Source organism: Copadichromis virginalis, linkage group LG23 (genome assembly GCF_057382275.1).
Source record: "Copadichromis virginalis isolate Kocher_CV1m ecotype Utaka linkage group LG23, C_Virginalis_male_GT1.1, whole genome shotgun sequence".
In the NCBI taxonomy this organism is placed as follows: Eukaryota; Metazoa; Chordata; class Actinopteri; order Cichliformes; family Cichlidae; genus Copadichromis; species Copadichromis virginalis.
Genome location: NC_140639.1, coordinates 13,392,498 through 13,417,746, shown reverse-complemented (window position 1 = coordinate 13,417,746; position 25,249 = coordinate 13,392,498). Strand labels below are relative to the sequence as shown.

At 39.0% G+C, this 25,249-nt stretch overlaps 2 long non-coding RNA genes across 3 annotated transcripts; both read right to left on the bottom strand.

Annotated features, from left to right (window-relative positions):
- Window positions 1-1,550: 1,550 nt before the first annotated feature.
- On the bottom strand, window positions 1,551-3,780 carry LOC146680445 (uncharacterized). The gene is made up of 3 exons (XR_014918123.1): window positions 3,708-3,780; window positions 2,772-2,873; window positions 1,551-2,576 (listed from the first exon to the last, which is right to left on the bottom strand). It is a non-coding gene; the product is annotated as an uncharacterized LOC146680445 (long non-coding RNA).
- A 9,459-nt stretch (window positions 3,781-13,239) lies between these two features.
- On the bottom strand, window positions 13,240-23,439 carry LOC146680444 (uncharacterized). Of its 2 annotated transcripts, none has more exons than XR_014918115.1 (3): window positions 23,369-23,439; window positions 20,349-20,451; window positions 13,240-14,376 (listed from the first exon to the last, which is right to left on the bottom strand). It is a non-coding gene; the product is annotated as an uncharacterized LOC146680444 (long non-coding RNA). The 2 variants fall into 2 exon arrangements; XR_014918116.1 differs by lacking the exon at window positions 23,369-23,439 and adding an exon at window positions 20,853-20,972.
- Window positions 23,440-25,249: the final 1,810 nt, after the last annotated feature.

Below are 25,249 nucleotides of genomic sequence, written 5' to 3'. Positions count from 1 at the left end.
TTTGTTTAAAAGTTTGGCAACAGCTAAGCAAAAACTGAGCAGTACAGCAGGTCTGTATAAATATTGTGCTCAAAATCATGAAAAACTATACAAATTGTTGATATGATGTATTTTTCTTAACCGCAAGAAATTGAATAAAAAGACCATTTGCCATTCAGCTTTTTCAAAAAAAGCATCTGGTGTTAAAAATAAAAGCAAAACAAACAAACAAATACAAGACAGCAAACTTCTAAATGGACAGTGGATGGCAGCACAGTAGCTATTTCCATCTTTTATATACAGCCTTTAGCCCGAGAATGTTTTTTTTTCAACCACCACATGAAGTTTTCCATATATACTAAATTTACTATGTGGAAATTGCTTAGGGTGACCTAAGCAATTTCCACATAGTAATGGGCGCTGAAGTTAAGTGCGAGTCACTCCCACATACTCAATGCTGTGCTGTGAATTTTCACTACCATGCCAAGAAAATAGTCCCAAAGGAAAACACTGATTACCCCTGCTCGTGCAATGTGTGACTTAAAAAAAAAACACAAGAGCCAAGCTGCTTAGGGAAACTACTGAGCCGTTTTAAAGACATTAAACACTACATTTGTGACCTGTTTTGCATGGTTATAGGGAATTAGAGGAACAGCTTCAAGTTAGCATTTAATATCATAAAGAAAACCGTCAGCAGAGCAATATCCATTACAAACAGTAACACACATGACACACCTTTAGAACTTGTGAAAACCAGGCACAAATGCACATGGCACAAAGTACAGTGGATGATTGCAAAGTTTCCTCGCTGTTTGGCGAAAAACCATTATTACACATCTCCTCAGTTTCTTCTGTTCCTGTGAAACAGCACTCCTGTAAAAGCATGACTGCTGTCAGAAGATGTGCTTGGATTATTTATGGAGTGAGGTGTGAGAATCATTTCTGCAGGTGTTGCTTTTGGTCACGCTTGCTTGTTTTATGTCCCAGTTTTAAAAAAAAAAATCTAACAAGAAGACGTCACAAGGGGTCTGGAGCACATCTTTCACCTCATTAAGGTGCCAACACACTGTTTGGGTTTTTTGTATATGTAAATTTAATATGGACAAAAACACGTTTGGAGACTGGATTTATTTTATTTTCATTTATTAAATTAATTTAAAGATATATTGTTCATATGATTAATTATGAGTACTGGATTATCAAATGTGAGGGATTCTTGGAAGAAATTATTGAAATATAGCTAAATATAGGGTCCTATTTTTAGCATATACTAATCCATCCAGACAATAATAATAATAATAATAATAATAATAATAAATTCCATCTTTTTCCTCTTCAGCTACATTTAAATAATACCAGTTTGTCCCAACTTCTTTTTACACATAGGTTGTACTTTTTACCCTGCTATATTATTCTTATGACTTTAAATGTTTTATTTCTAACCACAATGTTTTTAAATATATTAATTGCTTGGAAAATATGAATATTTATTATAGTCATAAGACATCACTTGAAAATAAGTCAATGGTAAGTCATACAAATTTTTACACATATTTAATTATGTCATAAATTTGAAGAAACACACACATACAAACAGTGTGGTGACAGTTATGATCAAACTTAGGTTTCACATTTAAATTTTAGAAAATAAATATGTATATATATTTTTTTACTACAGATAAAAGTTGCCAACTGTGTATCTAAATGTAATAGACAAAATGTCTGTGTGTTTATTTCTTCTACAACTTCTACACAATCAGGAGTTGCGATATAGCAGGTATATCTTGGAACTTGAAGGTTCTTCCTGTATTAGATTTTATGATGTCATCATGTTGCCAAGCAAGTTTTTATACACCAATTACAGTTGATGAAAGCATCATTTTAATTTCAACAGGATAAAATTACTCCTTTTTGACATTCACTCAAAAGTCTACCTGTTTGTTTGTTTTTAACTCTTCTTAATCTGATTAAATATATCAGATTACAATAATACAATAACAGTACATTAGTACAACTCCAAATCATAACAAAGATCACCTAAAGACGCTTTATATTGCAAGGTGAAACTCTACTACAATGATACTGAAAAAACTCCAACAATCAGAAGACCCCTTATGACCAAACACTTGGCAACAGTAGGGACGAAAAACTCCCTTTTAACAGGAAGAAACCTCAGGAATAACCAGGCTCAGTTAGAGTCAGCCATCAGTCTCTAACTGGTGAAAGAATTATTTTATAGAAAGTAGCAACATTTTTTACTTTAAAGGCAATTTTTCAGATACAATCCCAAACATTTGAAGCTTCCTGCTTCTTAAACATGGAATGGTTATTTGGATAAAAAAAACACCGTCAAACTGTACCTTTGGGTTCTCGGCTATAACTATCAATTATTTGATTGAGAAAATAATCAGCAATTTATGATTAATTAAACATTTTTATAAGAAGTTATTACCACAATAAAATGCCGCTTACAGTCACAGCAGACCAATGTTAGGGGTTCAATATACAACTTTTATTAGTGCAGTGAGGACAGAAATCCATTTGATCACGGTTCGCCTGAGAAACTGATCCCATGTGAGACGCCATCGTCAAAGCATCTAAAAATAAATAACAGCACATGCTCATCAGGAATGTGTCACTGCAGGAGTTCCACAAAAGTCAAAATGGAGCAGATCTGGGGGGGTATTTATAGACACTATTGTCTATTTAAAAATCTCTATTTAGAGCAGTTCTGTTGCTACTCTGAGAATGTAGGGCTTCATTCATGATACTTTGATCTGAATGTGACATACACGCTGTACAAGCCGAAGATCACACAGAGGTGGCGGCCGGGCCTCTGACTGAAAGTGGCTTCTCACGGTGTCGGTGTGCCGAGGTCTGAGCTCCGAAATCTCCTGCGTGCAAACGATTTGGCAAATGAAAGATCATTTAACGTAACTGGTTTCTAACATCAGGATGAGTAACATGAACATGCTGAAAAGATCTTTGATGCAGTATGTGAATAAAAATTTTTTTTGAATCAGATGTGCACAAATAAACACAAATAGGCATCTGTTTTTCATCTTCAAAGCCCATCATCATTCAGACAAGAGTCAGCAGCACTCCATTTGTTTACCGTGTTTGGCTAAAGAACACAGAAAAGTCTGTGTTTGTATAAATGCTTCATAATTTACCCACAGAGATATTAAATGTACAATTCACACCATACGTCAGAGTTTACACCTCTGTGGGTCTGTTTGAAGACACTTTGGCAAAACACTAAAGTCAGCATGAGCACATAACTGATATTTGCCTCTAAGACCTCAGCCACACAGGCCTGGAGACCAGGCAGCAACCTTTAGGGAAAACATGGCATTCCCTGAATGCTTGGCAAGTGGTTGCTGGAGGTTACTGGCTGTTGCTGGGTGAAATTAGTTGCAAAGAGGGTGCTGTACCAAAAGCCTCCTCATGATTGCTTTGGTTGCTAGCAGACTGGTAGACTGCAAGTCATTATTTCCCAGATAACTGCACTGTAGAAAAAAAAAGCTTGAAAAGGCACCAAAACCATAAACATCCAGAGATCCAGCTCAGAGACTGTAATAAGCTGAGGTTTAGCCGGCCTAGGTTGGCATCCAGATGTCAGTAAAAGCGGGCAGTGTCACAAGTCTGCAGAGCTTGTATATTGATGTGAAGTGTTAAGATTTAAAATTCAGACACACAGATGCAGATAGAGTAAACAGAAAACACACCTTTACTGCTGGATACGAGTCTAACAAAGTGATATAAAGTCAGACCCAGCAGGAGTCACACCAACAAAGCCACTGAGAGGGAAACGAGAAACTCTGACCAACACTAAGCAGGAGACAGCGCTATATATACACACAGGAGGGCAATCGGGGGGGGGGGGGGGGGGGGGGGGGGGGGTGAGACAGCTGGGAAACACAAGACACAGCTCAACTAATCACGGAGGACAAGACAAGAGACACCAAACACAGAGCCTGAGACTAACAAGATACGCACACACAGGGGAGGAAGGATAAACAAAACTATAACCTGCAGGTTTTAGTACTTCCACAATGGCTTCATGTATCAGATTGTTGCTTGAGTTGAAGCAAAACAAATCTTTTTGACCTGATGGTGGAAGAGGAAAAAAACTGTGGATTTTTTGGAAGACACTAAAGCATTAAGGTTATTCTTTGTATAAACACACTGGCTGAGAAAAACCAGTTTTCCCTGCCCAGTGTTTCATTCAAACTCTGTATGGAGAACAATGTCCTGTCTATTAATTACTCTGGGAAAAAGGCTCGTTTCTAAAGTCTGTCAGCTCAATAAAACTCAGTGAAGCTGGTATTTGGACACGAGCAGCTGCCAAGTAGATGCTGTTCCTCTCAGAAATGTCTTGAAACAGTTTGTACAGGAGTACAGTTTGTACACATTCCAAATGTGTACACTGTGTGGCCAAGTAAAAGAAATACAAATATTCAGCAATTCTTCTTATCTTTTGTGAGAAATGTTTCCATGTAACACATTGGAAGTTTCCGTTGCCTACTGGTGGTGGTCAGAGGGCCCGGTGGCGCCAGTGTCCGGCAGCCTCGCCTCTGTCAGTGCGCCCCAGGGTGGCTGTGGCTACAATGTAGCTGCCATCACCAGTGTGTGAATGTGTGTGTGGATCACTGGATGTGTAAAGTGCTTTGGGGTCCTTAGGGACTAGTAAAGCGCTATACAAATACAGGCCATTTACCATTTACACTTCCTTCTACATAAAAAAACAACAACACATAGATTTATAGCTAACAAATTTTGTTTCCAAGAAGTGAAATTTACATTTACAAACTCCTAAAAATGGATAGTGCGGCCAATTCCGAGCATATGTCCCACTCTTTTTTTCCACAACTAAACACAAAACCGAATTTTTCAGCTCCTTTGACAAAATGCATGACTCAAAATGTATGTGGCAAAATGTCACAAACTCATCAAATCCACACAATGTCTGCAGCTCTCTCACACACACACAGTCAAAATTTTGTTAAAGGATATGCAAGTCAAGTTTTCCAAACTGCATGTGGCTGTCTCTCTGCAAAAAATACAAAATAAGAAGTAAAAACAGAAAAGGACCAGAGGAGAGATTGAGCCTAAATGCAGAATGTTCTGTGTCACACAGGCTCCTTTCACCATGGTAACTCATGCTGAACATGGATATGGTCAGAGTTTCAGGTTAAACTCGCCTGGAAGTTGATTTTTTCAGCATGCTTTCAGTGTTATTAGGTGGTGCAGAAAGTGTATAAATGTTGTCATCGCTTTTACGCTCAAGGAAATGCAGAACATACGCCGAAAATACCTCTTCCATCAACCAATTTAATTTCACCTTACTGCTAACAAACTAAAGAGATTTCTACATCTCCTTTTTCAGGCTGTGGTACAGTAAGCTTTAATGTTCAACGTTTCTGAGCTTTCATCTGAGCCATTATCTTTGAAAAAAAAAAGCTGCAGCGCTGAGACCACACTCAGCCATAATATAATGAGCTGGAATTAAAATGTCACTTTTACTGCTCTGTGCATGAAATCACCGGGTTAACGATTTTGTGCAGCATTAATGTCTTGTCTTATTTTGAACTGTGTTGTATTTCACTGTTTATAGCTTTTGTTCTGACCCAGGTCATAATTTTGTGTATTGTTTTTGCTCCTCCACACTTAATGGTGGCATTGTTCGTTTTCTCTGCATGGATTTCAAAGTCATGTGTAATCCCTCCAGCACACCCTGACTTTCTAGCTGACAGGCACTAGACACTTTATGCTTAATACCCAGCACTGATATGAAATTTGATCTGTGGTCAGTTTGAATGCATTTTGGCAAATCAAATGTGGAGAAAAACTTAACCAGTGCTTTCACCACAGGTTTTGCCCTCAATGAACGCAGCAGGGTGGCCTCGGGAAAACGTGTGGCGACATACAAAGTGATGAGTACATATTGAAGACCATCTTTGGTCCTACTCAGTCAAATACGGATTGGATGTGAAGAAGCTGGAGGGATTAACTTTTTGAGTTTACCACCCGTTAGACATATAAGACATGATCGACAGTATCTGGCAACATCAGATTGAAATCCTGGGCAGAGAAAATGGAGGAGCACTCTGTCATGAGTTTTCCTGATTCCTAAGTGTCCAGACAGATGGTGGTGATGGACCAGGCTTAAAACTTGTAGACCTGAGTGACCACTTCACACTCCATTCCAGACACTGGAGACCACTTACACAGCAAAAGACTGGTAAAATTGGTAAGACACAGGTTGGGTTACATGTGATTGTTTCTGGGCAGCAGACAAAGTAGCATCAGATACTTTAATGAGCTGCTTTCTGTCTATAGCCAGACTATAGCCAGACTGTGTCATCTGGTATCACATCAGATGACACAGTTTCATTTTTAACTTCAGGGGAAGGGCTAACAGGAGCATCAGACTCCACCACATCACCGAGCATAAGAGCCTGGGCACTAGTAACGATGCATGCCAGAAAAACTGAAGAGACACCAAGCCAAGAGGGGGCATGAAGGCAAGTATCAGCAGTTGGTTTTTCAGTGACTTCGGGCGTGGCAGGAAACACCTCTCCCCCAGCCAAATTACATCAAGATCAACATCAGCAACTGGCAGCTCGTCTGGCACTCCCACTCCCACTGTGCCAGACACCAAGGGGGAAAGTAGTATAACTGTATGAAGCAACACAAGCAAAATACTCCTTTTTATTCCCCACACTGGTCAGAAAAGGCACTATGCAGCGTGCCACAGAATCCTTTGCATCAGTATCTCTTAAAATAGTGATCGCAACTTGGTCCACCTCACTGGCAGTCAGTGAAAAAAAACCTGCAGAGTTAAAAGGCTTGGACACTTTATCTATCTCTTCCGAGTGGGGTTTTAAGTTTGTTTGAGCCAGCTGATGCAAAGAAAGCCTGGCTGTGTTGAACTTTGTGCGCAGTTACACTCCTCTGACAGCAGCATGTACCTTTGAGCAGAGATAAAACTGTTTTGATACATTTTTTGTGGTTTTACCAGAAGAATTAAAGGTTTTGCAAAACGTTTCTTTCGTGTGTGTCTTTGCCATTAAAAAAAAAAACCCTAATTGAAGACTGCTGTTTGTTTCCTGTTTCTTAACTGTGAGTCAGGGTTGCTTTCTTTTAATGACTGCAATAACTGTAAACTTACCCTTTAATGAGGCTTTTTTCTTCTTCAAGAAAGACCCCAAATCTAAAACAGTTACTTTGAAGGAGAAATATTATGCTCATTTCCTGCCCCATATATTATTTTAAAAGTAGCTTTCTGTGGTTCACATTTCAGGATGTCTGTCTTAATTTGTTTAAATGTTTGAATACATGCGAGATATTTCATATTTGACTATAAAAATGAATAATTATTTTTTTGGGACAATAAGCAGCACTTCCCACAGCTCTCCATCTACTGAGAAGCACAGAAGATTTTCTGGATTTTCACCAGAAAAGGTGTTAGGCTTGGCCCTGCTGGGCGTTAACAGGGTGCTATCCACTCGTTCTACCCCCTACTGTGTGTTTCAAAGCCTGAACAGCTGTGTGATGTATGTCTACCAGCAGCTCTGCTTCAGACTTCAGATGCCCCATCGATCTACTATACGTTCTCTAATTATCTTCTATAATTAAGGACCAAAAGTGGACCAGGGTGAGCAGATAAAGTAGAATGGCATCATTGTCATTGTGAGCAGAGCAAACAGCAAAACTTAGCAATGTGGCTCCAACATGGTGTTTAAAATAAACCACTGAAGACCAAAATGCATATGAATAAATACCATTATTCATCTGCATTTTATAAATATTTAAAATGGACAGAAATGCAGCATAGTTTGCTGTCAGTACAGACATTTATCAAAAAAAGTGTTTAGGTCTTTGGAAAGAAAGAGTCTCTGAATCTACAGGTGGGTGTTTTGGCTGATATGAAGCTTCTTCCAGAGGGTAACAGATGGTGAGCAGTCCCTGATAATGTTTTTTTGTTCTTTTGCGGTAGTGAGAGTTGGTTATGTCCTCCAGGGATGGCAGCTGGCAACCAATGATTTGTTCTGTTGTTCTCACCACTCCTTCCAAAGCTTTTTTGTTTGCGACAGAGCAGCCTGAACAGCACATTGGTAAGCAGTATGTTAAAAGAAACTCAACTGCAGTATATTAAAAACACATGAGTAGTCTCCTCTCCATGTTGCTCTTCCTGAGTGGAGTCTCTGATGTTCCCTCTTCACCTCTTCACGAGTAGTGTTGGCTGACCAATTGGCTGAAATTTCCCATTAGCACAGAGTGGGGCTGGAGGTGGTCTGAGTTACACTTTTTCCTGTTGTTCAGTATTACCTCTTTGGTTTTAGTGTTGTTCAACAAAAGACTGCTGATAGTCACTGAATTATCTCTGTATGCTAACTCATCTTGAGCCTGAGGAACAGTGACCACGATGGTGATGGATGAGTGGACAGGACTACAATCATATATATATAGAGTGGGTTAAAAAAAAAAAAAGGACTCAGCACACAGCCCTGTGTAGCTCCAGAGTGATGGATAAGCAAGTGCGGGGCCCAAGTTTGATGCTCTGAGAATTATTTCTTATGAAGGCAGTGATCCAGACACAGATGGTAGGAAGAAAGCCCAGGTTTGTTGACTCAGATGTCTGGGGTGACCAATTTTTAAGAACAAAGGTGATGTGTAGATACAAAGTTGATGATCCATACCATCAAGCTGTGCAAAAGATTTGTTGGGGTTAGGATAAGGAGACAGGTGACGATCATTGAGCAGTAGGATTGTTTCATCCTGAGAAAGAGCGTGCTTTCTTAGTGAGCACTGGTGGAGTATCAAGGGCTAATACAAAGTTTTGGACTCAGAAGTGGGCACGATAGGCAACAGATCACTCACAGTAAAGACTTTATTTAATACAAAGGACTTGGGCAACAGGTAACCACAAGGAGTGAGCATCACGCGGGATAGATTCATTGGTAACAAGGAGTGAAGATTCTGGAAGGGAGGCATCCAGGTGAGTGTCCAGTGGAGCAGGTGAGTGTGCTGTGAAGTCTGTCCTTAAACTGCAGGCTCTTAACTGCAGGTAATGACATGCAGGTGTGTCTGCAAAGAGCAGGAAACCAGCTCACCAGAAGGGAGGTACCTGGATGCAGAGGCAGGAATGGAAAAACAACCTGACACTCAGCCTGGATGATGACACGGAGAAGTACAGAGAAGGTCGGAAAGAGCTTCACTGTGTGGATCAGTGAAAGCAGATGATTGGCTGCTGAGATAGGAACTGTGGTACTGCACGAGGAAGTCATGAGTGGCAGAGAAGAATATGAAGGTGGTACAGGACATGTATGAGGACAGTGACGGGTGTTAATGTTTATTTGGAAGGGCAATGAATATTAATTAACATGAGCACTTAGATTAATCATATAAATATACAGATTTAGCTGCACAGGCTAATTTTCATGTGCTGTCCCTGGCAGGTTGATGGCATATAAGATTATTAAACAAAACCAAAAATACAGCAATCTGTGAGCATAATTAAAGACAGAAACATTTATAAAATAAAACACATACCCCATACAGGTCTGGGTGGTAGGTCTGAGCCCCTTCTTGTTTGCAGTGTGATGGACAGGTTGTCAGATCAGGTAAGGCAGAAGTCTCCAAGGACTCCATGATGTTTGCAGATGCCATCCAAAGAAAGAGATAGACAAGATGGTAGCGAGACCTGCTGTGATATATTGTTTGGAGATGATGGCACTGACAACAAGACAAGAGGTTGAGCTGGATGTGGCAGAGCTGAAGATTTTCGGATCTTCATTGTTACTAGAATGTACAGGATTGGAAATGAGTGTGTCAGAGGGACAGCTCAGGTCGGGCGGATTTGAAGGCAAAGCTAGAGAGGCCAGGCTGAGATGGTTTGGACATGTGCAGAGGAGGGATAGTGGATATATTGGACATATATTAGACAAAGGATGCAGAAGATGGAACAGCCAGGCAGGAGGAAAAGTGAAAGAACATAGAGAAGGTTGATGGATGTAGGAAATGTGATGAAGGATGTTAGGGATAGGGTGAGAGTTTAGTTTAGAAACTACTGCTTTGAGGCAGGTTTCATCTGATTGGTTTGAACAGTGAGTGGGAGGGGCTTCAATACTCTCAGCCAGAGATGCGTGACCATATTGGGGATTTGTGCTCTCTTTCACATCATACAGAGCTAACTGTATTGATGAAAACTTTTAAACTGAGTGGGAACCAGTTTAAAATGAACATCCAGTACTGGAACAAAAAATAAGGAAGAGAACATCATTTCCTTAAACAAGTTAGTAATTTATCCTTTATCCAAATAGTTATTTTCCCATACAGAGTAAGGAATATTAGCTATCACTTTCAGAACATATAATGCTGTTACTCATAAGGCTGATAATATTGATGATTGCTTCTCTCACCCCAACCGGTCACAGTAGATGGCCCCGCCCCTCACTGAGCCTTGTTCCGCCGGAGGTTTCTTCCTGTTAAAAGGGAGTTTTTCCTTCCCACTGTCACCAAAATGCTTGCTCATAGGATTGTTTTGTTTTTCTCTGTATGTATTATTGTAGAGTCTACCTTACAATATGAAACGCCTTGAGGCGACTGATGTTGTTTGGTGCTGCATAAATAAAACTGAATTGAGTTAAATTGATGACAAGGCTAACACTCATCTTGTTGTTGTGTTACACAGTTGTGAAATGGAAAAGGCTGCGATAGAGTTTGAGGGTGTGGTTAAAAAATAAGCATTTAACAGTCGGAGAGTTTAGGAGTCAAAATGGTTACCATGGTTATATCGGTTTCCAGTAACTGGTGCAATGGGCGTGATTTCATCAGAGTGAGTATGGCTCAGATATTTCCTGTGACTTCTCGTCACTTCTGCTTCACTGATTGATTCCGGTGTAATGCTTGCTGCCTTTACAGTTAACTTTAATAAAATCAGGATCCTCATCCTCAGTGGATTTCAGAATGGACTCTGTGGAATACATCGCAGTAAAGACCTCAACGCAGCCTCTCAGCAGCTTTCTTAATGGAAGCAGTCGCTATAGGGAGGGTCACACAAGATACTATCAGGTGCCTGAGTTTAAGGTGCAGACCATGAACCACAACATCCTGTCCAAAATCCTGAGTGGGGATAATTCTTTTATGTTGCTCTCTCTCTCTCTTTCATGTTATTTTCTGTAATTATGTTAGTTGGTTAATGAATAAAACAATGATGCTTTCAGGGGCTCCAATATTTTCATTAAATATTAGGATACTGTCTTAATAAACATCGGTCATCGAGGTGCTACATCCTGAGCACCTTGTATAATTTCAATAAATAAGGTGTATATTTTTAAAAAGTACAAGAACAAGGGTTCATCTGATCACCAGCTTTCAAAGCGTGGAAATCACAAATTGCACATGGTGTAAGTGACAGCTTGATAAGCCACTCAGAAAAAAAGCTGTCTTAATGAGAAAGAAACTAAAATGTCTATTGTCAGATTAACTCAGGGGTTCCACTAAGGCCCCCTGAGATAAATAAGGGCTCATTAGTGTCCAATAATTCATAAATGGTGCCAAAAGCAAGTACGACAGGTCTCCTTTAACATAATCGACTTTGAAAATATATTGTCACCTGTGGCTATAATAACAAATAAATAGTGAGATACTTAGCTTCTTAAAAACGTAACTATCTCTGGCATGTCGTGTTGCGCAACTGCAACTGTGAGGATGTTAAAAGGTCTCTCGGCATGGTGCATTTTCCCCAAAAGCCTTTGCTGTTTAATAGTCCTTCACTGATGAAATTAAGAGGCCAGCCAAAAGGCCACCATAGTAACGTGGACAAAACAAATCACTCTGCTTCAGGCTGTAACCTCGTTAGAACAATGCGTCGTGGTTGTTTGGAGGCTGTGTCTGAGCCATGGTTGCTGAGGGAGGCAGGCAGGCAGAGATAAGCCTCACTGACAGTAGTGATAACATGAGAGTAGGAATAATTGCCCAGAAATTAATCACACCCCGAGTACTTCAGGCACTTGATACCCTGTTTTCATTTATTTGTATCCACTGAGGCCACAGCATCCGCCTCAGACTTCAAAGTAATCTGAAAGATGATGTGTGAGCATCAAAATGATTAACAGACAGGGAACCTTACTACAACAAAACTAATTTACATGATCTATTTTCTCTGATTACAGATATATTTAAAATGTCCCTATTATATGTTTAATATTTTAACACTGTCACCTACAAATTGAGTGAATAGGCTTTAATAGTTCTGCTTGGACAACCAGCACAGTTCAACAACTCTGATCTCCTCTGACAGATCCTGGAGAGTCAGAGCAAGAACAAACTTATTTCCTGTGGCTGTACTCCTCTACCGCAGAGGTCTCAGTAATAATTATGAAAGTCAAATGGAAATGTGAAGCCTCCTTACTTTAATGACACAGTTTTATATTTTCAGTACAAAGTGTGTTGCACCCACTTCATATAGCATAATGCTAATTGCTGACTAGTTCACATCACGTCTTCTTTGTCAACATGTGGATGATTGGGTGTGTCTGCATCGCTTACTCGAGGAACACCTGGTGCCAGGATACACTATAGGAATCAGTGGAGGCAGTGTGATGCTTTGGGCAATGTTTTTTTCAATATGTCTGAAAAAATCTTTTCATTAAAATCATATTTTTGAATAAAAAAATAGCTTTTTTGAAAAAATAAAATATAGATATTATTTATAGCTCTCTAAGAAATATACATCCTGGACATTCATCTTTAATAGCATAGTTTTTCAGACTCGTAGGTGCCTGGTTTTCTAGAACTTGCAAAGCACTGCAGAATTTAATTTACCAGAATCCTGTAACTGCAAACTGTGGCTACTGTCTAGTAACAGTTCTATAGTACTACCTCCAAGCACAGCTTTAGTGTGGTCTGTTTGCTAAGGTTAGAGAGTGAGGTTTATCAATAGTTGATCAAGACGTCACAGCAGACTGTATAGAAATTTCAAGGCACATTCATAGCCTGTATAGAAAAAGGCCACAGTTGCCTTGATGTCAGCCATTAATACTTGACTTTACATTCTGAAGCTTTAGTCTTAGTATGTACAGAGTATGTAGTTATCAGCTAATAACAGGACTTCACTAACTTGTTGCTATGTAATACAATGAAGGTCATTCAGTCTATACACAAATCTGTCTCATCTGCAGTGGAAGTGGATTAAAAAACACACACACACACACACAAATGGACTTAGCTAATGTTTTTCCTATTTTCCTCTCTTGATAATATTCAAATGACTCAGAGGAAATCAGAGCGTAAACATTTTTTCACTAATCTGAGTATTTATTTTCCTCCTACTGCTCATCGGAGACTTTTCCAGCATATTTGAATTTCAAAACAAAACTGTTTGACCTTAAAGGACAACTATGTCCAAGGTCACTTGTCAAATCACAAACTAATTTGACAATTTTTAAACTCACTGCTGGAAAGGGAACCTGGTGAACCATCTTATGTCAACATCCAGACTGAATCTGTCAAATCCTGCTGATTTCTGTCCCGTTACATAATATCAATTTACTCACATCACTTTTTTCCCATTTTTTTTAAATGACACACTCAGACTGCGAATTTATATCTTTGCTCAATTTGAAGAAGTAGGTCAGTGAATGCTGATGGGTGGTGGGGTTGCATGTAAACACAACTATTACCCTCTACTGCTGAAGGTGACGCTTACATTTCACACTGGAAAATATGGATTTAGTTCCATTTTATTTTACACAGTGAGAATCAAGTTTAAATAAAGCTTCCACGATGCTTTTTTAGAAAATTATGGAGACAAATTAACAGGATCCTGGGTGAGAGGGACACTGATAAATGATGCCACACGTTGTAACCACATTCTAGTTTATCCTGATGTCATTTTCTCTTTTTGTCCAACGTAGAATTCTTACATAATAACTGTAAAAATGTGATCAAACAGTCATTAAATTGAGAAAAATGTATTTCTGACTCACTAAAAAAAGCCATATGCAGTGCACAAAAAAATAGCATTATGCTATATTGCTAGTAATACCTGAATGGCTCTACCATGCTAAGAACCAAAACAAATCCTGTTCTTTCTCACTTTTTCTGGAATGCACTAACTTGGGACTGACGTCACTCCCGGGGGTTGGTTTTGTAACTTCATAGTAACATAGATGAAGATAACTATGCAGCTGAGTGGCATTAGGCCAGGTTGGCATAAAAAGAAGAAAATAAAAACACCTTCAGTCCTGAAGAGCACAGAATAGCAAAACAGGTGCAATAAAAAGGAGGAACCAGGATGAATCCTATTTTTACACACTGAAGAGAGAGGGTGGAAGGGGGGGAGATCTGTGAAGCTCATGATCCCAAAGATCTGGAATGAGACAGCCACTGAAGGAAAAAGAAAGAAAGGACAGTCATCGGTAAAGCAAAGAAAAATATGTCACAGTGTAAACAGGATTATAGTGCAACATTAGACACGAATCGATTCAGTGAGACCAACCCAAAGCACTAAAGATAATTATAGGTCATTTACATTATAGGGGCAGTATGATAGCGATTAACTGAAATTTTAGACAAAGATGAGTTTTTAGTTTGGATTGAATGAGCACGGTGGAGTCAGACAGTCTGCTGTTTTAGAGGAGGGGAAAGGTTTCAGTGTCATGTATTTGAAACAGTTTTACCTTTGGAGAGAACAGGCTACTTTTTCTTTATACTGAGCTAGTCTAAATTTATTGGTCTCTCTTGTCATCAGTATAAGATCTGTGAAAAGGATGTTTTAATTCAAGAGAATAAATCAGGAACCACAAGCCTACATTACATAGATAAGGTTTTCAAAGTAATGTTTATAGTATGATTGTGAATTTAAACAAAACAAGCAGATCTCTTTCTGAATGTACACAATATTCTCAGTCTCAAGTTTACTCCTTTCCTTTTGAAGGCAAAATCCAATTATATTCCATTATAAGATGAAAGATGAAACCCCTCTTCAATCAACCATCAACAATGTCAGAGGTTAATTGTTGGTTTTAAAGTGATGGCAAAATGGATGTGAGAGGAAGTGTTTTGTGATGGTTTATAAAATGCACTTTGAATGGCCAGTAACTCTAAGCTACACAGATGTCAATTCAAGTTATATTCTGTCACTTCCTGCTTCTCAGAAAATAATCTCACTTACATTTACTACTTCAGCCTTGTTCTCTGCTGGAATATTTACATTATCTTTTTATAAGGGTCCTGTAAAATATGAAAATTTTTTGTACCAAATCCACTAAAACAGCTTGGTTTATATAGACAGGGGCTCGGAAAGAATGTGAAGGTCTTGTAAAGCCATTTCTAAACAACTGCAGATTTCAAGATCAACAGTTCAAACAACAGTATGAAAATACAAGTAACTCAGATGTGCAACCACCTTGCTGAGGTCTGGGAGAGGACCCAAACTGTCACCCTCAGTTTTGTTAGGATATTCAGCAGCAACACAGGAACCACCCAGGCTCAAGCCTGACATGAACTGAAAACTGCTGGAGCACCAGTGAAGCAGTTTTACATCTCTATGCCCTGAAAGGGTACCGCCCAAGAATTAAGCTCCCTGCTCCAAAATTGACAGCTTCAACCTGACTGAAACGGGTGCCCAAGAAAGGTTTTGTGGTCAGATGAAATAAATATTAATCCACATATTTGGAGAAGTAGAAGTAAAGGCGAGACCTTCAAACCTAAGAACACTGTAACAACTATCGAGCGTGGTAGCATCATGCTCTCGGGAGGTTTTGCTCCCAGTGATATTGGTATATCCCACAAACTGGATGTAATAATGAAAAAGCAGGACTACCTCCAACTTCTTAAAATTCACCTCAAATTGACAGCTAGATGATTGAAACTTGGATACAATTGGGTGTTTAAACAGAACAAGGATCCCACACAGACATATAAACCGGTTTTGGAATGATTAAAGAGACTAATATTAAGCTTCCGTAATAGCTTTCCCAAAAGTCGGACCTCATCCCAAGTAAATATTTGTGGACACTTAGTAAAAGATTTAAGTGATATTTGTGTATATGTTTATATTTGACTCTGTGTGGATTAGAGAAGATCCAAGATCAATTCAAACATACCTAATTCTTGTTTTTAAAGTCATTCATAGTCAGTGGTAAGTTTATTGTCCCCAATGGGAAATTGATTTGCAAGCACACACACACACACACACACACACACACACACACACACACACACACACACACACACACACACACACGCACAGAGAGAGACCAGCCCAAATTTCATGAGTAGCATTAACAAAGTGCAATGTGCAGTAGTGATGGTATCAACGCTTATGGTTTAGTGATGTTAATCATGATAATAGCAGAAGGTATAAAAGACACTCTGTGTCTCTTGGTGTTCACTGCAAGCAACCTGAGAGAAGCAGCTGAAAATCTCTAAAGAGAGGACGGTCTTAACATGACAGAGGTCGCCATCATCAGCACCTTATAAAAGTGAACAAGCTGGACGTGAGACCTCCCTGAAATCTGACCAGCCACTTTAACCAGGTTACCAAGTCTGGTCGTAATGGTCAAAGAGAAATTACCATACCAAGCAATGATACAAAACATTAAAAATTTTATAAAAAGGGGTCATAATTTCAGATGAAACGTTAAAAACTCTCAATCTCCTTTAATAGTACAGTCGTTGTTGGACCTCAACAACAGCGTAAGCAATCCAAATACAACTGCTAACCTTGTGTTGTGGATGGATCATCTCAGATTTTCTCTTGAACACCTGAAGTTTTGTCCATTTGTTTCTACTCATCAAGACATTACATTTTATTTTAACACTTGGGAAAACAGCAACACTAAAAAAAAATTGAAAACAGAAAGAATTTGGGCTGTTTAAAACTGTCAGAAAGGGGTCAGATCATGAGTTTGAAGGAACTCAAGGAGCAACTGAACCCTGAAATGGCTAATGATGTTAGAGATGGAGACAATCAGCTAAACCCTGCTAATAAAGTCAATTTCTGTTTATACTACAAAGAAACAGGCCGAAGAATAGGGAAAGCCTTTCTATTCCTGCCAGAAAATCAGTCCCAGCTGATCAATGGGTATGATTAGTTCCCAAAATGTTTAACTGTCCTTTTAATAAATCAGAGGTGCAGTCACGCAAATTTCTGTGTGTTACCAGACGAACAAAAGGGTGTTTAAAAGTGACACAGAACAGCTTCAGTTACTCTATGGGTGACCAAATAAAGAAACAGAACTCAAGGGCTGATGGCCAACCAATACGTTACGCCAATTACATTATGTTTAAATGACAGCTTTAGCTTTTATGTTCAGCTAAAGGCTACAGTGGCATTAAATGCTCTATAATTCTGTAAGTCTTTGAGCTACCACACAGCATCACTTTAAGAATAGCCACCAAGGCTAAAATATAGTAAGCTGACCACGGATTGACTCTGGTAGAGCTCTCATGGGTTCGGTTTGTAGAGAGACATCTCTATCTGTGATCACTGTACGGAAAATAATGTGAAGTTCAGTTTATTGATTTTGCTTTGTAACCCAGACAACCCTGCAGGGCATAATCTCAATCAACATACTCTACAGCAAGCATTCGCTACTAAGACTGTACGGCAAACAATTCAGCTCATCCAGTTACAGTTTACATTAACATATTTTAACCCCACCAGGACATCGGCTCACTATGACCCTTATCTTTTCAAAAGCCAGCCAAGCTGCTATTTAGAAAAGAAAAGTCAGTCTGATGAAAACCAGAAAACCATCACATACATTGTAGAAATCCACAACTATATGCCAGGTACACTCTTATTCCAACTAGGTTAATTTTTTAACATCCACCAGGTTGTGGATCCAGTATTCTACAAAATGTCTGCCCATTTTGAAAACCCAAACAGAAAAGCCTTATGAGAACATGGAAAATTTTAAAACAGCATCAACTAAGATCAGCTGAGAAAGAGTGGTGCAGTAAACTGGAAATTGGCTAATTCATTTCAGTAGAAAATATTGAGACTTCCAAGGAGAAAAATGAATATGCGTGGAAATTTTCAGATTTGAATCCCATCTTGTGTGCTGCTATCTGGATGTTTCTGCTTGCTACGGTATGTGACTTCATCCTCACTTTTAACCCTTACTGATACTGCACACAGTGTTGGGAAGGTTACTTTTAAAATGTATTCCACTACGGATTACAGAATACATGCCCCAAAATGTAACGTATTCCGTTACGTTACTCAATGAGAGTAACGTATTCTGAATACTTTGGATTACTTAATATATTATCATGCTTGTTTACAACTACATGAATGTACTATTGCTGTGTGATTTATTACTATTACTGAAGGTTACTCGCCATATCAATACCAACTAGATGTTTAAATCTTAATATAAAATGAGTAACAGTAGGTGGACATTAGGTAAAGCTGCACTTTTTGCAGCGATCTCGTATAGAAAACTATTCCGCGCGTATATAAAACAGGTCCGCGGCTCCGAACCATAGTAAAGGGACCTCTGGCTAATAAGTCGGGTCCCTGTCGGCTCGTAGCCGAAAACTAGCTTTACTTTGTTATCTGGGTCAACTTTGCTAGCGAGAGACAGAGAGAGGCGTTGAAAGGCTGCTCCAACGGAACTTATTGTTTCGGAGGAAAACATGAACACAGTGTACAGTCGAGTGTTTATAGCGTACTTACAACTGGGCTCGTCAGGCTCTCTTTTTGGCTGCAGTGGTTATTAATATATTTACATGCTTCAAGCTCCCGTTTCTGCTCGGTGACAGCTCGTACTTTTCTCTTTTTTCTCCCTCCCTCGCTCACAGACACATAACGTGTATGGCAGTCCATTCTCCCTGCAGCACGGACTACACTGCCCATGAGGCTACATTCTTTAGGGCTATGCCTGTAACACTCTGCCTATTGCCTTCATATTAAATCATTTAAGAAAATATTTCTTCACGTCATTATGAGACGCGAGATTGAGACACGGGCATTTGAGCCTCTTAATGCGTGCTTTGCTTGGGTTTCCAACGGAAGGAGGAATCTAGAAATTCTAGGAATCTAGAATTACTGATAATACAACAGGATCAAGCAGTAGATGAAGCCATTGTTCAGTGTTTTAGAGCCCACATCACCAACCCAGCAGCAAATGAAACATCCAATCACTGCTGGTGGAAAGATGTTCTGAAGATTGTGGGCTTCGTTCTAATTCTCCTTCTGGGGCTTGTTCTCATCGCAATTATTCCTCTTTAATGTTCAGAAATCCTACATCAGGAAAATATTTTAAAGAGAATAATTCAAAGATCCAGAACTGAAAATCAGCAACAAGTGATACCGCCCAGGTGTCATCTGCCACTCTGAGGCAGATGACACCTAAAAAACTTTTTTTCCACTCACCCCCCAACCGGTCGCGGCAGATGGCCGCCCCTCACTGAGCCTGGTTCTGCCGGAGGTTTCTTCCTGTTAACGGGGAGTTTTTCCTTCCCACTGTTGCCAAGTGCTTGCTCATTAGGGGATCATATGATTGTTGGGGTTTTTTTTTTAATTAATTTATTTAATTTGACAGCATGTAAAATAAATTCAAAATGAACTGAGATGAACTGTTCCTGCTTGATATTTTCAGCTAAAGCAAATTGAGCATTTGCTGTTATGGCTTCCTAATGTACCTCTGTGTCTTTTAATTTTTAAATTTCTGTAAGTTATATAATAGACTTCATTATGTCCTTGATGTTTGTGATTCACTTCCATTTTAATCATTTATCTTTTAAATTTTAAGTCACACTTTGTTCAAATGCACTGTGTTAATGTATTCTTTACTGCCATATGAGATGAAAAGAGAGATGTTTCTATGTTGGTATATTTTAACTGACAGACTGTTTTAGTTTACACTTGACAAGTACTGCTTACCCCTGACAGAAAGTCACTTTATTTCTACCTGACGTAATTTATATTTCTTCATATTTGGTTTTGTTGAAAGTGGAGCTGGACATTGATGACAGAAGCACCGGCAGAGTCCATTCACTCATCCAGAAGTGGTCCACTAATGGATGAGTGCCACTTGATAAATGTGTTTCTAAATGAACTGACTTGACTTTCTAATTTGAATTAGTCACAATAAACAACAACAAAAAAGCAGATAATGTATCTATTAATAAGAAACTAAGCCAGTGGAAAATAGTTTAGCTGTGAAGTGCGAGCTGTTTCAGCTGTGGACAGTCTGTGAAGTAGAAATATGAAGTACAGCACACGCTCACACAAGAAAGAGAATAGCTTTTGCACATTTCTACTGTTCATTCAAAATTAAAATGCATTAAAACAGGTTTTGGCATCTACTGAGGATGAAATGGTGGATGATCGCAGGATCCTTTACCTGATAAAGAAATGCCCTTCCTTTCACAGCATCCAGCCAAGTGCATGACATTTATCATTGATCATCACCAGTCAGTGTCAAGAACAGGAATGCCAGATTAAAACTATGGCAAAGAAAAACAAGCAAAGCAGCTCAGTAACAGTCATTTATTGGATAAACGATGCAAAAAATTAGCTCGTACCAAAATGCTGGGAAATTAAATGGATTCAAAGAATTTATTAAGGTTCCTAATCGAAAACAGAAAAGTTCACCCCAAAAATCCCAGACAGTGGTAAAGTCCAATGACTGAATGTATTTTTAATATTAGTTAGCAATATTACATTCACATCACTTTTAAAATTTAGACTGTAAGACATTTCTGTGAACTTGGCATGAAAACAGTTCATTATTTGAAGTTCTTTTTTCTTTTGTTCTTATTACACCTCATTTTTTCAGGTTTTGATTTGAGATGTTTTGGTCCATATCCAAAGAGCTGATCCAACAGTGGTTTCTGCATAGACTCACTATTGTTGGTGAGCTCAAGACCAGCTCAAATGCTGCATACCACAGTCCATCCACAGTCGCTCTCAGAATGCTGCACCTCCTGGTAATCTTGGCAAACCCTCGATGCCTGTTAACAGTAGGCCGCTGTGTTATCACTGCACTATCAATGGCTTTCCAAAGCAGTGCATTACACTGTTCACTTTTAATATTATTGGTGAAGTTAAGGTGCTTTTTCGTTCTTCTTTTTTATATATTTGAACTTTAACTTCTGAATATTTCTCTTCTCATTTCCTAAACACAGTTTTCCGAAACATGTATTAACAAAGAAATTCTGTTTTGATAAGATCTGCTCCCACAAACTGACATGGAGTCGTCGTTGCTGTCACACCTTTTAATCGCCGTCTACCTCAGGTAATTTATATTTCTGTATGTGTTCTCTGAGCTAACAGTATTTTTTTACAAGAAGAATTGTGTTGCTGGTGTTTCTGCATCATATGGAGGCCTACATTTTTATACAGGTGATAAACCTTCTACTCGGTCCTGTCTGTCTTATTCAAGAAGTTAGATCATAAATTTGCTGCATGAGGAAATTTACAGAAAAACATGTCACTTCTTGTTTGCTTCAAACAATGCATGCACAATGTCAACACGGTGAATGTGTTTTGTGGGTGGGAGTGGTAGATGCAGCGCTTTTAAGCATTGCGTGCATGTTTTATTGTATGTCTCTGATATGCATTTTATATTTTATAGATCGTTTAATATTGCGTGCACCTGCCTAAGGGCAGCAACTGGGAAGCTAGCAGCAAAATCTAGTAAAAGGCATCTTTTTCTCACATGGAATCAGTGTTGTTATACAAGATCCTTGACAATTAAAAAAATAAAGTTGTCTAAAAGGTGTCATACAGGTCAACATTTTTTAGCTGTTGAAACAGTTTTAACTTATTTTAGCTGCAGTTCTGTCTGGCTGGTTTCACTTGGGCTGCATCTGCATATCAGCATGTTTTTAACCACAGCGTTCTTGTGAAGATCACATGGACCGTGTCACTTATCCCACAAAACTTTAAAGTCAAAATTTACAAAAAAAACAAAACAAACAAAAACACAGAAACTGAGAATAGCTTTCCATTGGCTTCACTCAGCAGAGTTAGTCATTTTGGTTTTCATTGGTTCGTTTCCTTTAGCATGTGCTAGTTTCCATCATATTCCACAGACAACGGCAAAATGTTCTGTCTTTATGGTGACAGATTTCCCTTACTGAGGATAATATAAGCAGGAAAATACAGTGATATGTTAACTGCACTTCACCCATGGTAGTAGGCTTTGATAAAACCCAGACTGTCCTGGAGTGCTGGCTTCTGTAAACCACCATGAATCAAGCAGTGCCATCTACTTCTGCTCAGCTCCTTGTGAAATTCCTTTGTCTTATGCAGTGTTCACTAATATATTTGGCAATGATGACTACCTCTCGGATGTCCAGTCATGACTTCGCTCTCGGATGTCTCACCATAGCGGGATCTGTGATTAATGTGATTAACAATCGTGTGACTCTGAACTTCAGCGCTTAAGTTGTAATCACCTCTATAAATGATGAATTCAGCCACCAAAAACAACAGATTAGGTGCTTTTTAGAGCTGCAGGTTAAAGTTAAATGTCATGCTGCAATGTACGTCACTCCCTTCCCTTATCCTTTCATGTTGAACATCTCTTCCTCTTTTTTGTTCTGGTCACATGACAGTTTGTTGCTTCACCTTTTTCATACATAACTCAGACTTTAACATAAATGAATGATTTTCATTCTAAAGTTATTGTATTGTTATTCTAATTAAAAACAGCAATTTGCTACCATCTAGTAATAATAACAAGGTTGTTGTGTTTAAGTGAGTCTGTCCTTTTGTAAAATCCTTACGCAGCCTTTGTGACTAATGTTCGCTGCTGATGTATTGGCCCTGTTTCCTGGACCGAGGCTCTGCTTTTGCTTAACGTGTCGCAGTTCTTTGTCTTTTCTGTTTTCAACAAATGCGAGTCCCCAAAATCTATTCAGTCATCAATCTCAGCCTCTCCACCGAATATTTGAGAAAAGAATCAGTCTCGGTCTGACCAACATTTCAGTGTGGACATGAAAAGCAGGGTCGGGATGTTTATAAAGAGTAATACAAACCACACTGCACATCATTCATTTCTAACCTTGTGCTGTGGACGGATCCTCTCACACACTCTCTTGGCTGAAGTTTGGTGAGTTTGGGTCTATTTTGCTTGATCCGGCCCAGCAGCCAGACCCTGAACTTAAACGGGTAACAAACAGATGAGCAGCCTCCGTTTCACCTGTTCATGTTTCTCTGTGATGATTGCTTTGAAAAGTGTCTTTGTGCTGGTTTTCATATTTGTTTTCCATTCATACCTATATGCTAAGAGTAAGATTATATGAGAAGAATAGGGGTTTGTGTTGGTGTGTGGTGCTGTAGCCTATAGATTTATGTCATTAACTGGTAAACATGAGGAATCACAATCATTAAATTTTTATCAGTTACTATCCTTACCTGTGTCGTTATCCACCTGTCGGTCAAAGAGGCACGCCTCTAACATTAAACATTAATAATGTTTAAAAGAAGGTTTGTTCGTTTTTAAATGAACTCTATACAGTTGCTATGGAGTCTATGGGCCCTGATTCACCGCTGAAGCCTCCAGTGGCCATCAGAGGAACTGCAGCTTTTTAACTTCCTCATTAGCTTCATGTTGGACCCCTTCAGGGGCGGATCTAGAGAAATGTTCTTAGAGTGGCATGAGGGTGGCATGGAAATCAAATAGGGTGGCAAAATCGATTTTGCCACCCTATTTGCACTCTGCCTTTGTGAAATTCATTAGTACCCTCGCTTACACACAAAAAACAACAACGACGACACAAAACACTAACTATACAAGATAACACAACACGCTAACTATACACTCCACGCTAAACGTCGCAAATCTCTCCCATCTCAAAACTCTCTCTCTCTCACTCGCTTACTCTGTCTTGCTGCCATCACTCTCATAACTTCCCCCTCTTATATTCAGTGTTAACTGTAGCTAGGCTCAAGTTGTTAATGCTATCTTATTTTAACTCATTCACTGTTATTGACGTCTATAGACGTCAATTGAAAAACTTACGTTGACTGCCATTGACGTCTATAGACGTCAATTACGTTTTCAATGGGAGGGGCTAGAATACAACCTCGGGCAGCTTGTCAGTGAACATCAGACTGCTTGAAATGTATTTTTCACAAAAAGCTCGTTTTCTCCCTTTTTTTGGTCAAAACAGGCATTTTTGGTGGAACCCACCTCTCTTCTACAGCTGATTACTAAAGAACGGAAAATGGTAGAAACAAGCTTTTTTTTTTGGATGGAAGAAGAGAGTCTGTTCTTCATTTTGGTAGGTTCAGCGTTTATGTGATCATAACACACAGTTTTCTGTGGCTCTTCAAAAATGAGTAAAAATGCTCAAAAACCCTGGCAGTGAATGAGTTAATAGACAACACTGTCATATGCAAAACTAGGGTGGCAAGATATCATTGTAGCGTGGCACATGCCACCCGACGCCACCCTTCTAGATCCGACCCTGGAGGTTTCCTTACACTACAGGTCATATTTTGCTTCCCGTCTTTTTCTCCCCCACCCCAGAGTCAGGTTGATGCTTGCCATGACTGCAACGTAGACTGACTGAAAGTCGTGTTCTCCGTGTGCTGATTAGTAGGGCTGAACGATTATGGAAAATAATCTAATTGCGATTTTTTGCCCCAATATTGCGATTGCGATGCGATATGCGATTATTTTTTAAGGTCTTTGTCTTCTGTATTATTAAACAAAGACAAGCAATACATCATATAGTATGGCCAATACTATATTACATTAATTTTAAACTGTTCTTTCCTGGAAGACAGACCTCTGTTATGATGACATGAGGTGATGCATGAATTGATGACTGACATTTTTATTTAACTTCTTCAATCACAACAGTATATTTGAACATACACAATAGTTTATTTTTAGCTTACAAACATCTGAGCATAAAGTGCTGGCAAGGAACCCTGGTGTAAACATTAAAATGAAAGTCAGTACAATGTGCAGATTGCAGAAATATACATAAAAAAAAAAATCAGTGGCTTTACCACACTCAGTTTTTCGACATCTGTGAACTACTAGACAGTCATTCAATTAAAAAATAATATTAAATAAATAAAACTAATAAATAAAAAATACACACATCTTACTGATCTCTGCAGTCAGTAACATTACACATAAAGTGCAAACATAATAGCAATTGTATAAACACACACACAAACACGCCTTTAAAATTTAAAGGCGTGAAATTGGACGGTCTAGCCTTCTGATTAGCTTCACCGCTGTCTCGGTGGAGTTTAATAAACTCGGCCGTCTGCTTCTTG